This window comes from Petaurus breviceps, unplaced genomic scaffold (assembly GCF_028583685.1).
Source record: "Petaurus breviceps papuanus isolate PSGF00001 unplaced genomic scaffold, PetGlider_PUasm1.0 90845, whole genome shotgun sequence".
Lineage (NCBI taxonomy): Eukaryota > Metazoa > Chordata > Mammalia > Diprotodontia > Petauridae > Petaurus > Petaurus breviceps.
In genome coordinates this window covers 1,303,090-1,320,998 of record NW_027187359.1, presented here as the reverse complement: position 1 = coordinate 1,320,998, position 17,909 = coordinate 1,303,090, and the positions used below count along the sequence as shown (strand labels likewise).

Here is a 17,909-nt window from a genome sequence, read left to right as displayed (position 1 = left end):
GCACATATTTTCTGTAGTCTAACAAGCAATAAATGTATTTTCAAGAAGATCTGGATTCAAATCCCACCTCTAACAATAGCTTTTGTGACCACAGCCAAGTCTCTCAATTTTTGTAGGCCTCAGTTTCCTCAACTGTGAAGTGGGAGCAATAATGATTGTAGAACCATGTATGTGACGTGCTTCACAAGCTTTAAAACACCACGTGTCAGTTATTACTTTACTGTACCATAGACATGTCAACCCTTATTACTATCGTTTTTGCATTCCAAACACTGTTTAGCACAATGTTCAACATATAGTAGGTATTTAATAAATGCTTGTTGATTGATTATGGTCATAAATACGTTTTTAACATCAGGAAACTTGGCTTTCCATGACTGAGGGGAATTTATTGGTGATATCAGATGTATTACCAAGTGGGCTCAAAGCCTTCCACGAATAGTAACTGATATAAGAAACAGCTGTCAAATGCAGAGGTCCATAAATGCCTTACTTACCCCAGCCAGCCATAGCTTGGGATTCTCTCTGGGGTTTGGCTATCATTATCCTCACAAATTGAGGGATAGGAGGCCCCCCCCCCCCATCCTGAATGCTGGATCCTTGCCTTGTCCAGATCATGGTCTGAGAACTGGCAGCTGGATACAAAGGAAGAGATTCTTTTTCATGGTTGGCTCCTATGGCAATAATGAGGAAATGAGTAGCCCCAAATATTTGTGGTGACCTAGGCCTAGGGCATTGATGGAAATGAGAAATTTCTTGCTCTTTCTCCCCAACTTATCTCTAGACGTAGGTCTAGAACATTCACAAACAGCTTAGATAAAGGAATGGGGGAAAAGGCAAGTCAATGAGAAGAGGGAAATCTTGCAGCAGTGTTGAGCAGGGGCCAGGAATGAGGTGCAAACAAGTGTTCTCTCCAGTCTCTCTTCTAAAGCACTGGAAAAAGGATTTGTTAGATTAAGGAATTTTCTGTTTATGGTTATTGATGTATGTCCTTACTTTCTTGCCTTTGACACTGGTGCCACTATGTACTAATTTTAGAAGGGAGATTAGCATATCACCAAGAAAACTCAGGAAACAAACATCCTTTAAAGATCTCTAAGGAGGGGGAACCCAGCACCTTTCTAGACACCCCCTTCCACTTTGGGGCAGCTCCAATTGTTAGGGAGGTTTTTGTTTTTTTCCTGAAGATAAACCTAAACTTACCTCTTTGCATCTTTTGGTCAATGCTCCTGGTTCTGCCAAACAGAAGCAATCATCGTTCCTCCACATAGCTCTTCAAATGCTTGAATAACAACTATCATATCCTCCTCAAGTATTGTCTCATCCAAGCATAATATACTCCATTCCTTCAAATGATCTTCAGAGTTGTTCTCCTCAGGACAATCTCTAGTTTACCAATGTCCTTCTTGAAATAGATGATTGTATCCCTATTTAATATTAAGCAACTAGTGATTTCATAGTGTAATTATTGTTAGTAATTAATGACATTATACTTGTTTATTGTTATAATTATTATAGCATGTATAATAAATTATATTTATTATATTAAATAATAGTTGTGACATAATTATATAATAAATAGTTGTTATATAATTACATGTGTTACATAATTATTATACTTATTTCTCAATATCCATTTAATCAACTAATACAAGTACATTCCAGAAAAATTAAATAGGATAGGCTCTTTTTTTATACAAATCCCCAAACTGTTTTAAAATGCCCCAAAATGTAAATTACAAAACCATATGTTTACTATAAGTTTACTTGTTTGTCATGAAGTGCATTTGCTTAAGGAAATGAACCTTGTAGGAAGCTAACTGGAGGACCTCCCTCCTTTCTTCCTGCTGAGTAGGGGACCAAGCCCAGCAAGATGGAAATGATTCAATGACATGGAAAGTCCCTAGTTGCCCCTCTGCTCTTCATCATCCTCCTGCTGCCCAACATGAGGGGATGGCTATGAGATTTGGCCAATAAGTGACCCTGTTTGCTGGCCTGTGGCCTCCCCTTCTGCTGGCCAATTGGCCAATAAAGATGTTTGCTCATCTGTTTATCAGCCCAACCCATGGCTCTGCTCATCAGCAGATAGTAGGACTAACTGGTAGCTCCTCCTGAAATGTCAAGCTAGGTCTGTCAAAAGTACAAGGGATTCATGGTGGAAAATACTATCCACATTCAGATAAAGAATGGATGGACTCGATGCAGATCGAAGCATACTTTTTCACTTTTTTTCCATGGCTTTTTTTTCCTTTTTATCTTTTTTAGAGCTATTAGGAGGGTGCGTTCTCTACAGCCCCCACAGCCCCCACAAGCTCTAACTCACTGGCCATACACCCCTGGACCTCTACCCAAGACTGTAATCCAGATCTAAGCAGGTTAAAGCAAGAGTGATTACCCTCTGAATGGTCTCTTGGTCCCCCTACAATCTGCAGGCCAGCAATTCCTGAGGCAGCCAGGCTGCAGCTGCTGGAGCTGCCACATCTTCATGCTTCTCACCCCAGAGGCAGGGGCCAGACCACACACTTCAGTTCCCGCTTGTTCCAACAGAGTTCCACACTGACCTTTTACTTTGTCTTTGGAATTTATGGGTTTAGAAGTCTAGAAACTGCCACAGCTACTGATGATTCATTCTCCTGAAGTCTGCTCAGGCCTCGGCTGGTCAGGGCTGCCCTAGGGCTAACTCACACAGCCTGAGCTCAACTCCCAGCCTGGTATGATAGACCCTTCCTGTCTGCCTGCCAGGATTCCTTCAGCTAGAGATTTGTTTCTCTCTGTCACTTTGTGGGTTCTGTAAAAGTTTGTTTAGAATCATTTTTTACATGTATTGGAAGTGATTGGAGTGGGAGCCCACGCCAAGTTTGTGCTTCTACTCTGCCATTTTGGCTCCGCCCCTGGAGAGGCATTCTTTGACTCCTTAGATCAGCCTAGACTTGGAATAAAAATAACTGTCCCTTGGCTGTGGTAGAAATACAAACATAACACTTTCAATGCAAGTCACTACATCATTTCCCCTACTTTCCATAATGGCAAGACTGGCAAGAAGCACTTATCAAATGTTTACTATGTGCCTTGCACTATTCTGAGTCTGGGGATGCAAATACAAGACAAGACAAAGGCAATCCCTGCCCTTGAGAAACTTATATTCTAATAAAGGAAGACAGGACATAAAAGGGAACTAGTTAAAAGAAGACAGGAGACAGGTAAGGAAAAGGTACCAACCAGGGGCAAGGTGACAAAGTCCAGAGGAGCAAAATGTGTGGTTATCCTGGTCTCCTCCTCAAAATGAAGACCTCAGAAGCAACTCACCAATGGAGGAGGGGGCTGGCATGATGGAGGGATGCTCTAGAGTAAAAAGGCAGTCAAAAGTCTGGAGAGTCAGAAGCACAGCTGGAAGGGAATCACAGAAGGCTGGCCTAGGTTCTTTCCCAAAATGAAAGTCTTAGAAGCAGCTCACCAATGGAAGAAGGGTTGCTCTTTTTAGCTTTCTTTAAAAAAAAATTAGTTGTGGTTGTTTATACCTTAACTTTAAACACTTGGTTAAAATTTTTACACCCAATTATCACCTCTTAATTTGGCAACAAAACTCACTTTCTTTGCCTTGGTCTCAAAAACTCCATTGGACCCTTCTCCCCACCTGACTCCCCATCCTTGCACCAGTCTGTTATGTTTCCCAATTTGCCCCATCTACTAATCTTATCACTTTGTTGTGCCCACTAATTGTTCTACTTGTTCTATTTTCTTGCCTTGTCAACTATCTTTCCCTATCATTTTTTGAATCTATGTCTTCAGGTTCTATTCCCTAATTCTCCTGGATCCTGTTATATCCTTTTTAATTGTCCATTATTCTACTCTTCTTTCCACCTGGAAGGAGATTCTAGACCTGGAGACTCTTCAAATTTTTCTCAATTTCTCCCACATTTCTCTTCCTCAGATTTATTTTTTGACTTACATAACTAATCATTACATAATTTTCTTCTCCTCCTTATTTGGTTCAAACCCTTCTCTTTTCTCCCACTTCTCCCAAAATTATCTCCTGGAAGTAGAGAAAAATCATAAGGAGTCAGTGGGCAGGGGCATACTAGTTTAGGCAGGACCTTTCTAGGTTCCAAGACAAGGTGTGGTGTGGTGTGTGTGTGTGTGTGTGTGTGTGTGTGTGTGTGTGTGTGTGTTATTTGGTAACTGTGAGAGAGGCAGTTTTGAAAGACCAAAAGGAGTATTGAGAATCAATGAAGCACACTTGTTGAATACCATAAGATTAGAAGATCAGAGCTGCAAAGAACCTTGGCAATTCATCTCACCCAGCCCCTTCATTTTACAGATGACGAGTGGAGGCCAAAAGGTAGGAACGGACGTACTTAAAGTCACAAAGAATATTGTCAAGCTAAGATTAGAACTCAAGTCCTCTGATTTCAAGTCCAGTGTTCTTTCCACTCCTCCTCAAATCCAATACTATGCTCCTCATGTATATGGGGTAAAGGGCAGAGGGGAACAGTGATGTAAAAGACATTCCCTTCTTTGCAGTGACAGAAGATAAATGATAAGGCCAACTGAAGTGCCCTAAGGTCTAGGAAAAGGATGACATAGGCTTGGGTTGGAGGAGTCCAGGGAAGGCTTCATGGAGATGATGGAATTTGAGCTGGATCTTTAAGTGTAAATTATATGTAACGGTGACTTTCCTAGTTTCCTGTATCAGAAGACTAGATCTGCTATATTTTGCTCCTTCTGAAGGGTTTTCCAGTATCCTTAAGAGGGTTTAGGGTCTAGTTTTTGCTACTTGCCCAAGTCCATACTGATCCTATTCCCCCATTTCTAGAGACCTCATGTACTGCAGTTCCACTGGGACCACTTAACTGTTAGATTAGTTTTCATAAAGGAATATTTGCCTCCAGGGTATAGCAAGAACAAAAATACAAACGTCTGTCTCTCTGTCTCTGTCTGTCTGTCTCTCTCCCTCTCTCTCTCTCTCTCACACACACACACACACACAAACACACACACACAAATCTAGGGGTGTGTGTTAGATAATCCCCCCTTGCACCACCACCAGATGTACCAGGGACCAGAGAGAGATTTAGCTCAGTTCCTATATAGCATCAGTCCTATTAAGCTCCAAGTCCAAAGTGCCTTTGGGATTTCATCTTGGTATCTGGACTTCTCAGGGTTTCCCTCTTGAGCTTATAGGCTTATAGCAGGTCTGGAATCCTGCTTCCAAGGTTGCTATGGCTAGATCTCCTGGGTTCAGGGACTGTACTATCCATGCTTAGAACTGAAAAGGGCAAACCAAACTCCCAAATGACAACTCTGTATATCAGGGACACAGGCCCTAGAGGGAAGGCGGTAAATAGTCCTCCCCACTGTCCATCCATGCTACAGGTGAACAGAACCTTAATCCTCTGGACAAAAGAGAGTGAGACTAATGCAGTATTAGTCTTAAAGATGAAGTCTGTGTGACTATGGCAATCAGTGTAAAGAGGTTGCTTCTCTCCATGTGATAGGGGACCATAGGACAGCTTCTTCCAGAAACTGGTCCCTGGCATCCTTCTCATGAGTACTCCCATCTTGGGCAATCTGGGCATGTGTCAAAGCCCCATTACATGTAATTTTGTTTTATTTGTCTGTGTAAATTTTGGGCCCTCCCAGTAGACTCCCAGAGGACAAAGGCTGTTTCACATTTTTGTATTTGTGTTGCTAGCAGCTGGGCAGTAGACATAATGCTTATTGAGTGAATGAAAAGTAACAGGACAGAAGAAAGACCACTGGCAAAGTAGAGAGACATGAACTCAAGTCCTGATTCTGCTGTTTATATGCTCTGGGACCTTAAATCATTTATTCTCCCTGAACCTCAGTTTCCTCGTGTGAAAAAGGAAATAATGTTCTTCAAGATTTCTTTCAATTCTATCATGCTATGAACTATAAAGATGAAGAGGATTTGAGTGAGTGGAGAGGAGAAGAAAGAGGGCCTTTTAGGGTAGGTGGAAGTGTTATTTATAAAAATTGCAGAAGAAAAACAAAACTCCCGAGATAAACGAAGGCAAGTTCATTTATTCTACAGTTCTTGCAAAAACATCAAAGGCCAAAGCTTTGCAGTTTATATCCCTTTTCTGAAACATGAAGTCCCTTCCTCATTTCCTCATTAGCTGAGTACTTTGAGGTGTACAACTTCCCGGCATGCCTACTACATGTTTCATGATTGAGTCCCTCTGTATGTATTCACATACATCAAATTGCATTAAAATCAGCCTTAGCTCCTCCCAGGGTGAGGAGGTAGTAATATTCATGAAGCAATTAAGCTTGTGTACTTAGAGCCTAATTGATCTACTTACCCTATCTTAACCACAGACCCAAATGAAACTGGTTTTTCCCCTATTCTAAGAATTGTTTTGGCAAAAAGAGGCTAGTTCTTTGAAAAAAAAGAAAACCCACTTCTCTGCACCTGTGTGAAAACATAGTTTTTTTTATATTTCACAGAAGGAAGAGGGCATGGGGTAAGCTATGGTTCAATGGAGAGACTTCCTCAGGGTGTGAGTCCCTGGTACAAAGATTTCCAAACTCTTCCAGGGTCCCAGGTAGCACAAAATCCCTTGATGTTATGATCCTAGCTGAGAATGTAGTGAGAAGGCTGTGGTAGGAGGAGGGAAAGGTTGTGCTGAGGGGAAAATAGAGTAAAGGGACCTGGAGAGTAAGACTAAGCATATTCATCACCCACTACCCCCATTGCCCAGGTCTTAGAAGGAATTCTCAAGGCAGAGGTGTAACTATTCTTTTTTTACTATCATGACAGAAATCTGTGATAAAGAGAAACTGAGTCAACCAATCTCTGAGCATAATCCATTTATTAGTAAAGCTATCAATTGCAAACAAACAGGGTCCAAGGCTCCTCAGTGTAATGTTATTGGAATCTGAAAATCGAGAGAGAGAGAGAGAGAGAGAGAGAGAGAGAGAGAGAGAGAGAGAGAGAGAGAGAGAGAGAGAATTTCTCTCAGCAAGCATCTGGAGGCTGGACTGCTATTACTGAAAACAGAACTGAGAATTGAGAACTGAGAACTGACACAGAACTCAGATTTGTTGTGGTAAGACTTCCAAGGGCCAGCTGGAGCTGCCAAATACTGAGGAAGCATGATTGTGGTGCCGGTATTTTGTACAAATGTTGTTGTGGCTTTGTTAATGTGCATGAATGTTCTTGTGGCTTTGTTAAGCCTTGTCTTCCCAGGAACAGAGACTGTGAAGGATTTGAGATGGACTGGACACTGTGAGCTCCAATATGGAGCAGGAATTGCACGGAGAGCTGTACAAGAAGTTGGGAGCTGTCTGCCTTTGAATTCAGGTGGCAGTTGGTTAGATTTGGGCGGGAGCTGGGACCATGGAAGAGGAACCATGGAAGCTGAAAGCCTGCCCCAAGTCAAGATGAAAAGACCCTTCCTTGAGTACTCAGACAATTTCTGAGTAGTGACTGATGAAATAGTATACTGAGTAGTGACAAGTAAATTATAATTTATTTGTGACCTAGGGGTGGATGGCTTTTGTACTTTCTACTACCCCTTAAGAGGGTACTGAGTAGTGACTCTTGAAGTTGTAACTTAATTGCACTCCATGGGTGGAGAACTTTGACTTTTGTACTTTGTGTCCCTTGAGGAGGCAAGCGTCCTTAAGGATGATTGAATGATTAAGATACTAAATAATTGTACTTTGTTGAAAACTACATGACCACTTTGGTGAAAACTATGTGGCCATTTTAGTGATAAGTTGTTGAGTTGTAACATTCTGAATGCTGTACCTTGATTTTTCTGTAAATGTTTTGCTCTGATTTGTCATTGAATAAATAGAGAGTTTGCTATACTATGTAATCAGAACCTTGAAAGCTGTCCACAGCAGCAGTCCTCTGGAAAGTTGCTCATGCTTGGCTTTACACTCAGTAACCAAAGACACATCTGACAGGCAAGATAACTCTAGTTATACAGAGGAATCCCAAAATAGAGAGTGACATCAATCTGGTATAACAGAGGTGTATCTCACTTCTGACTGGTCAATGTCAAGATTACTAACTACAACTTACACCAGTTTATCATAAGGTGGCCCAACATCCTCTGGAAAGTCCAGTGATTGGTAGTTTCTGAGAGAACAGGAAGCTTGTGGCCTACATGTTACTGATTTCTGATACATTAGAATATTGATTAGAATTTTGTGACTGGAAAGTCCTGATGAGGGAAGCTTAATGGGTGAAGGGTGGCTACATAGGGAACTAACAGTTGTAAGCTTAAGCAGGTGAGAGGGAGTTCAAGTTCACATACTATGGGAGAGTAACTAACATATAATAACTTGACCATTAATACATAGTAAATTGATTAAGCCTTAATGAAATAAAGTAGTATATCAAATTTTAGCATCTTCTTCAGTGGGTCGCCTACATAAACAGTTATCTAAGGTATGAATCAAAGTGAAAATCATGAATATCTAACAAATCCTGTGTAATGCTATGTATCATTCCATCAATTTGTTAAAGGTAAAGCAACAATTATAAAATCAAGAAGGTTGAGTTAAATCTACATTTACAAAACCATTTAATAAAATAATTACGAGGCCTAAAACAAGTAAAGCATATTTAACTGGAGTAGCTAGTATGCCTTTTCCAAGAAAATAACCAAGAAAACCAGGAATAGGGGTCCCACCATGGGGTATCTTCATTATGCAACTGGATTTCTGTTATGGCTTGTTGGAATATCTGGAAAGTTATTAGATTCCACTAACTCAGTCTCTTCTGATATCCATTAACCTAGGAACAACAGGATTGATTGATCACACTTATCCTTGTGAAGCAGTAAAGGAGTGGATGGATTCACTTGTGGCCTGGGCCAACTTTTCAATCACAAGTAAGAGATTTCTAGCTGCCTACTACAATGTAGCTAGCTAGCTAGATAGATAGATAGATAGATGGATGGATAGATGGATGGATAGATGGATGAATAAATAGAGATATACATATGTGTATGTTTGTATGAATATATGTATATGTGTATATGGAAATATGAGTCAGAAGACCTTTATCCCCTTTCCATGTTCTTTTACATGGTTACTGATGTATGTCCTTATTCTTTTACTTTTGACGCAGGTGCCACCATGTACTAATTTTAGAGGGGAGATTAACATATCACCAAGAAAACTCAGGACACATAAATACCATGAACCAGAAGGCCAAAACAATGGAATAATGCAAAGCCCTGTGTTAAGTTCTGAATGCACAAACAATCCTTACTCACAGAGAGCTCACAACCTAACAGGGGAGATAACACGTATAGGAATTTTAATATTTTAATTCCCCCTGCAATCTGGCAGCCCACTCCCAATGTCTATTTAAGTGTTGCATTTTCATTTTGACTCCCAGATGTCCCAGACTGGTCAGAAATACTTGGAATAGGCCTTTCCAGAAAGGTTAAGTTCAGATAGTCTGCTGGAAATTCTTGATTTAGACTTTGTCACTGAAATAGAGGGGCAGCTAAGTTGTTAGAGTGCTAGGCCTGAAGTCAGGAAGACTCATCCAGTCTTAGATACTTACTAGCTTTGTGACCCTAGGTAAGTCACTTAACCCTGTTTGCCTCTGTTTCTTCATCTGTAAAATGAACTGGAGAAGGAAATGGCAAACCACTCTAGTATCCTTGCCAAGAAAACCTCAAATAGGGTCACAAAGAATTGGAAATGACTGAACAACAGGAACAGTTTTTTATAATTTTCAGAAGTGGTAGATAAATAAATAATCTCAGATGACACTCACTCTTTCTTCTGTTAGCTAAATTTGTCAATTTCCCCACTTTGGCTAAGAGAGGTCCCACTTCCTTAAACTACAACACTTCAGAGTTTCATAATATGCTGTCAGTGAGGCTGATCAGATCTTATGACCTCGCCCAAGCAAGAAGTCCCTCACAGACAACGATAGCCCGAGAGGATTTGGGTACTTTCTCCCAAATGTAAGTCACTACTATTATTATTTTCTAATTTAAAGTAAAATATACCTTATTAAATATTTATTGGTTTTCAAACATCTTAACCACATGTTTTTAACTGTTCAGATTAGAATCTAACAGCATCTGGATTAAAAGAAGTCACTGTTCTCTGTCTGATACAATGTTTCCCCAAATTTTTGCTATATAAGAAATTTTTCACATGTATTTTAAATGTGAAACAAAACTTATTACCAGTTCTTAATGGAATTAAATGCATTTCCAAATTATCTTACACAGAAAATCACTTTTGGCATTCTGTGTTGTGTTCAAGAACAATATAGAGTAGTTACATTAATATTCATATAGTGCTTACCACCTGATAGGCCCTTTCAAGTTTTTAAAGCTTAATTTGTAGTTTCATATCCTGCCTTCTGAAGTACCTTAAAATGTTTGTTTGGGAATTTCTCAGTTGTTATTTTGAATTTCTTAAATATATCAGCATAACAATTTGCTAATGTATATTACAGGGCAGTTCAGTAGTAAGATTGAAGTTTTTCCCTTAATGAGGATACCTGTCTTAAAAGGCATGATGCCAATTTAGAAGAGCACTCTTTAAGTGGCAGAGAATTACCAAAGAAATATTTTGTCCAGTTTAATTCTTACAAGGGGTGGATATTGTACTACTCACCTTCTGCATAAGTTAGACACTTATGTTTTAAGCACTTCACAATTATTTGGTCCTATCAACAAGCCTGGGAAGTGGATATTTTTATTATTGGTAGATACTATTATTATTATCTCCTTTTTAGATTAGCAAAGGAGATCTGTATTAAATTCTGAATGAGCACAAAATCTGTACAAGGAGAGCATATCTCACTGCAAATGAGACCACCAAAATGAAGTTTGGGGTTTGCAATCTTAAAAAGCAATGTGTAGAACCTCAATTTTCCCAATGGCTATTTACTGTTACTATTTCCAATTTCAGGGCCAACCTTTTGTAGTTAGCTCACGAACCAAATCATTTCATTTTGCTTTCTTAATTTAGCCAGTCTTGATACCTTAAGGAAAGAGGGGAGATGTGAAGAGATAAAATGCACATCTATATTTTTCTGCAATTTTAAAAAACCTTCCATACACCCAAATAATTTTATGCTGTAAATTTTATTTCTGAGAGTTTTCATTTGGTAATTTTTTACAGCAATTTCTCTAAAACTTTCTCAAATCCTTCTAATTTATCTCAGTGGGGTCAAATCCTTCCTCATATCTTGTTACCAAAATCCAAAAACGCTTTACATTCAGACCCTTCATTCACTCTCAGTGTAAACAGACTATGACATTATTTAGTTTTTCTACCCTTTCTCCTCTCATCCCTACTGGCTCAAACTTGCTTTCTTCCTTCCTTCCTTTCTTTTTTGATCCCACCAGGGGACCTTGATTAAAACCCTTCAAAACGGCATCTTTCCTTTGTCTTTCCATCTTCTGATCTAACACTTTTCTTACTTTCTTCTTCTTGCTTAATTCTTTTAGTTTCTATTTCCCAATCATATCCTCCAGGGGTGGGGAACCTGCAACCTCGAGGCCACGTGTGACCCTCTAAGTTCTCAAGTGCAGCCCTTTGACTGAATATAAACTTGACAGAACCAATGCACTTAATAAAATGATTTGTTCTGTAAAACTTGGACTCAGTCAAAAGGCTACACCGAAAGACCTAGAAGGTCACATGTGGCTTCAATGACAAAGGTTCCTAGCCCATGCGACCTAGACTATCTATAGAACTCATCTTCACTCACTGTACCTTTCCCATTACAATTTAGTGCAACTTGTTAGTTGCAAGACTGTGGCCTTTGGAGTTCTAAAAGCTTATAATTTACTCAAATGTTTTTTGGCTTTTTTTTTTTTGGAGGGGGGAAGGCAGGGCAGTTGGGGTTAAGTGACTTGCCCAAGGTCACACAGCTAGTAAGTGTTAAGTGCTTGAGGCTGAATTTGAATTCAGGTCCTTCTGACTCCAGGGCCCATGCTCTATTCACTGTGCCAACTAGCCGCCCCAACTCTAATAACTTTTGATGTCTTTGCTTCTAGATTGTCAGATGCAACTAAATATTTTGTTTGTTATTCAGTTGTTTCAGTTGTATCTACCTCTTTGTAACCACTTTTGGAGTTTTCTTGGCAGAGATACTGGAGTCGTTTATAATTTCCTTCTCCAGCTCATTTGACAGGTGAGGAAACTGAGGTAAACAGGGTTAAGTGACTTGCCCAGGGTCACACAGCAACTTTGGCAATGAGGTGGCACAGTGGATAGAGTTCCAGACCTGGAGTTCAAATCTGGCCTCAGACACTGACTAGCTGTGTGACCTGAGCAAGTCACTTCATCTTGTTTGCCTCAGTTTCCTCATCTATAAAATAAGCTGGAGAAGGCAATGATAAACCATTACAGTATCTTTGCTAAGAAAAACCCAAATGGGGTCAAAGAGCTGCACGTGACCAAAATGACTGAACAACACCTAGCAACAACAAGGATAGTTATGACTAAATTTCTTAGGCAAACCAGAAACAAATATCATGATAAAACAGACATTATTTCAAATTAAATTGTACTTACTTTTAAATTGTGTCCTGATTTAGACAAGCTTTTCTTGGCCACGGAATAGTAGAAATAAGCTGGAGAATAGGAAACCCGACTTATTTTTTCCCCTCAGTACTTAGGCACAGTGCTTGGTAGTCGCCAAATGGTTAGACTGAATGCACATTCCTAACAGTGGATTGGATTATGTGCATGGACTGTGGAGTTCAGCCTTTCCTCACTCCCCATTCCATTAATCAGTCTGTATCCAAATCTAAATTATAATAATAGAATACAAACTAAATACACAAAGGGATCTGTGATTTCTGTCTTGTGGGAAATCCCACCATATCCCCAATCATAATTGAGATAAATCATAGGGAGGCACCTATGGCTCAGAGGGCCTAAAGGACATGGCTTGAGTCAGACAGTAAGTATTGGTGGCAGCATTTGAACACAAACCCTCCTGCCCAGCAAGCACTTTCTCCACTACCCCACTTTCACTATAATAATAATGCCTTACGTTTACAGTGTAAAAGACTGAAAGTGTTCCCACAGCCATCATTTTATTTAGTTTTTACAGCAATCCTGGTAGGTGATACTATTATCCCCACTTTATAGAAAAGGAACCTAAGGCAGACAGAGGTTAAGGGACTTGCCTGGGGTCACACACCTAGTAAGTGTCTAAGGCTGAATTTGTGCCCTATGTCACCTACCTGCCTGCCTGCCTGCCTGCCTTCACAACCTTATTTATAAAGGGTAGGCAGGGCAAGTAGGCATTATTATCCCCATTTTACAGATGAGGAAACTGAAACTTGTAGAGGTTGTTTCATGATTGATGTTTCATGATTGAAACATGATTGTTTCAGGCTAGATAACTAGAAAGTGGTATAACAATAATAATTACTGATATTTATAAATACCATAAACTTTAAATACACATATACCTATGTTATATATACACATAAACATGCAAATATATACACATTTAAATTATAGTATGTATTATATTGTTATGTTATTTTGTGTTGTTATATTGTATCATATTACATTGTTACTTTGTGTTATGTCATGTCATATTGTGTTATGTTATGTATATTTGGTTGTGTATTGTATTGTATCATATCATATTGTATCACATTACATCACATCACATCACACCATGCCATACCATACCATGTCATGCCATCCATGCCATGCCATACCGTGCCATGCCATGCCATACCATACCATACCATGCCATACTGTATCATAGCCAGGATTTGATCCCAGCTTTATTGGTTCCTGGTCTCATTCTCCTAAGCCACCCATAATAACTTAATAATGCTTAATAATAATGCCTAATAAAACTTAAGAATAACTTAATAAAGCTCTTCTTTGGTAATTTTTTTGGTTTTTTTTAAAGAGTTTTACTGATATCTCTGGTTTTCTACTTCACAATAATTTCCACTACAATCTCTACCATCACCACAAAACACACACACACATACAAGGGCACCCAAAACCTTCTTATAACTTAAAAAAACAGTTAACCAAAATCAAGTGACCCTATGTTTAACCATGCATGCAGCCCTGTCTCTACCTCTACTGAAAAGGGATCTGATCCCCCATTCTCCAGAATCAAAATTGGTCCTCACACCTAAACTTAGTTGAGTGTCCTCATCTGTAAAATGAGGAAACCAAATAAGATGACCTCTGAATTTCCTTCCAATCAATGACCCCAATTTGACCGAGAACAGAATGCAGGGGTCTAAGAGAAGGAGCTGGGAATGAGAAGGGGACACTCAGAAGGGGGGGGGGGCATTACACAGCTTTATGTTAAATAGTACTAGTGATAACAGCAGCTAATATTTATATAACACTTTGAGGTTTGTTTAGTGCTTTACATATATTATTTCATCTCATCAAATAAACATAAATGAAACAAGATTCTTATTATTATCTACTATTTCTGAGTCACCAGCCCAGCACTCTTTCAAATAGCAGGAACTCCCTTCTTCATGTTCTGAGGATGATGAAAGCAGGTTTTGCCTTACTCTGACCATGATCCCCAGAGGAGGTTGGTTAAAGATGAGGAAACTGAAAACATAATTTGTTTCCCTCTTTGAGACATGATTGCCAAAACCCATATGCTGAAGAAAGACATCTCCCATCCAATTCCCTCCCATCTCCCCCACCCCCATCCTGAATGCTAATAGAGTATAAGCTTCTTGAGGGCAGCTGGGATCATTCTTTTTTGTCTTATATCCCCAGTGCCTTGCACAAAGCCCAACACAGCTGGTGTTAAATAAATGTGTTGGTGGGGGTAGCTAGGTGGCGCATTGGAGACAAGAAGACATCTTCCTGAGTTCAAATTTGACCTCAGACACTTACTTGCTGTTTGGCCCTGGGCAAGTCACTTAACCCTGTTTGTCTCAGTTTCCTCATCTATAAAACGAGCTGGAGAAGGAGATGGCAAAGCACTCCAGTATCTTTGCCAAGAAAACCCCACTGAGGTCATGAAGAGTTAGACACAATGGCAAACAATTAAACAACAACAAGGTGCTTTGTTGACCCAATGACTGACTTCACCTAGAAAATTTGTAGGCTATACAGTATGACTCTTCCAGAGACAGGTTATAAAGATTCCAGCTCTAGGCTTACATATTAGTAATAATAACTATCATTTAATGATGTTGGGGGGGGAGTGGAGGTTAAAGACTAGGTTTCCCTGTCTCATATAGGCTAGAAGTGCAAGGACCACTCATGTGCAGGATTCCCACTCATTATTTTGGGAGCCTTGACCCGAGTCATTTTGCCCTTCTTTGGCAATGTGGTGGTCCCCCATTTCCAGGGGCTCACCACATTCATGCCAAATTTAATTCAAACATCCAATAGGCCTAGCCCACTGCACCTCAGGACTCTTGAGCTAAAGAGATCCTTCCTGCCTACCAGCAGGGATTCCAGGCATGGGCCACCATAACATGCTTAGAGGGTTAAAAGTTTTTCAAACTGCTTTAATGATGCCTGATTTGGAGTCAGAGGACCTCAGTTCAAATCCCAGTTCTGCCATGTACAATCAGTGTGATCTTGGTCAAGTGATCACTTAACCTCTCTGGGACTTGGTGTACCCATCTGTAAAATCAATAGATGACCTCTGAGATCTTTTCTAACTCCAAACCTGCATTTTCTGATTGCTCCAGTGTCAGAGGTGATGGGAACACTGGTATTGACCTGTTTCCCTTTCTGTGCTTGTCCCTTGTTGTGCACATTTTAAAACACACCAATGTTTAATACTTTTTTTTTTATATAAAGTAAGTTTATTAAGTAATGTGGAGTCTCCAAAACCCACTTCTGCCCCACCCCCAGGTCCTTACATTTCCTTCTATAGGCTTCCTGATTAGCCAAAAGGGAACAGCAGATCTTAGAATTGGTGAATTGACCCAGTGGCCCAAGTGGGGGATTTACAGAATTATTCAGGTGTATCCTGGTGTAGAAAATGACATTCTTAACTGGGGCCCTTGAGAGGGCATAAAGGTTCAGCTAAGCCTGGGCAGCTTTAGCTAAGGATTAGATTAGTAAACTTCAGTACTACTCCATCTGGTACTGAGTAGATTTCTGTTATATAGATTGTTTTTTCCATTATCCTACCATATTATTTCTAACGTTGCATATGCTTTTTTCTCCTTTTTATAGCTCAATATCTCTCCTCTTTTTCACTAAGTCCCTAAAAGAAATCATCTATACTCATTGCCTACACTTCCACACCTCCCACACAATTCTCACCTCCTTTCAGTCTGACTTCAGGCCCACCAATGACCTGAAGCTGCAATCATTGAGGTTACAGATGATCTCTTAGCTGATAAGTCCAGTGACTTTTTCCAGTCCCCATCCTCCTTGGCCTCCTGGTAGCTTTCCAGGCTGCTGAGCACTCCCTCTTCCTGGATATTTTCTCCTGGCTTGGATTCACTAACACTGATCCCTCCTAGTTCTCCTCCTACAGATAAAATCTATCTCCAACTCCTAACTTTGGGGGTCATCTAAGGTTCAGTCCTGACCTCTTCACTCTGCCTCAGTGATCTTATCAGTTCCCATTGGGTTCAATTTTCATTCCTATGCAGAGGACTTACAGACCTATATGTTGTTGTCGTTCAATCGCTTTTAGTCATGTCCAACTCTCCATGATGCCATTTGGGTTTTTCTTGGCAAAAATACTAGAGTGGTTTGTCATTTCCTTTTCCAGCTCATTTTACAGATGAGGAAACTGAGGCAAACAGGGTTAAGTGACTTACCCAGGATCACACCGCTAGTAAATACTTAGGGTTGGATTTGAACTCAGGTCTTCCACCCACTTTGCCACCTAGCTGCTCAATACGTATCCAGCACTAACTTCTCTCCTGAACTCTGGTACTACATTATCAACCACCTGCTGGACATCTCCACCTGACTGTCCCAGAGGAATCTCAGATTTATCATGTCTAAAACAGAACTTTACATGCCCTCCCAATTCCACACCTCCGTCAGATTTCGCTATTTCTTTTGGAGGAGCAACCATCTTTCTATGCTCTTGTTTCACATCAGAATCACTTTTGACTGTTCCCTCTTTCTTATCCCCATATAGCTAGTCTGTTGGCAGTTCTTGTTAGGACTCCCCCTACAACAGCTCTAGCATGCACCCCCATCTGGTCTTCACTTCCTATTGTCCAAAATTCAGGGGTGGGGAACCTACAGCTTCAAGGCCACATGTGGCCCTCTAGGTCCTCAAGTGCAACCCTTTGGCTGAATCCAAGCTTCACAGCTGGTTCTCCACCCCTGGATATGATTGCCTTAGCCTCCTAAGTGGTCATCCTGCCTCCAGGCTTTTCTTTCTTCAATCCATCCTCCACAGAACTGCCAAACTGATCATCCTCAAACATGACTTACAACGTAGGAAAACCTCAGTGGCTCCCTATTGCCTTGAAAGTAAACAGACAAAACTCTCTGCCTAGCCTTTGATGTCCTTACAACTGTGTTTGCCATTTACCTTTCCAGGCTTATTCCACATTATTACTTTTTGTGCATTCTCCATTACAATCATACTGGTCTACTGCCCTATACATGAAATTCTCTCCATTGTCAGGCTCTCCTTCCAAGCCTGGAATGCCTTCTCTCTTAACCTCCATCTCTAAAAATCTCTAAACTTCCTTCAAAGCATAGTCCAGATACCACCTCCTTACATAAGGCCATTCCTGAGCCCCCCCAGCTATCAGTGATCTGTCCTTACTAAAGTTATTCACTTGGTTTAAACTTTGTATTTATTTGTCTGTGTACATGTTGTAGCCTCCAGGAAACTCTACTCTCCTTTTGAGCAGACGCTTTCTTCTTCTTCTTCTTCTTCTTCTTCTTCTTCTTCTTCTTCTTCTTCTTCTTCTTCTTCTTCTTCTTCTTCTTCTTCT

The 17,909-nt window shown here is 40.2% G+C and overlaps 1 long non-coding RNA gene across 4 annotated transcripts in view; it reads left to right on the top strand.

Annotated features, from left to right (window-relative positions):
• Positions 1-9,837: 9,837 nt before the first annotated feature.
• Positions 9,838-17,909, top strand: part of LOC138149039 (uncharacterized) — a 28,345-nt gene continuing 20,273 nt past the window's right edge. For 3 of the 4 annotated variants that reach the window (XR_011165225.1, XR_011165223.1, XR_011165224.1), the window contains exon 1: positions 9,838-9,959. This is a non-coding gene — a long non-coding RNA (uncharacterized lncRNA). The remainder of the gene's footprint in view (positions 9,960-17,909) is intronic. The other variant, XR_011165226.1, reaches the window with a different exon arrangement.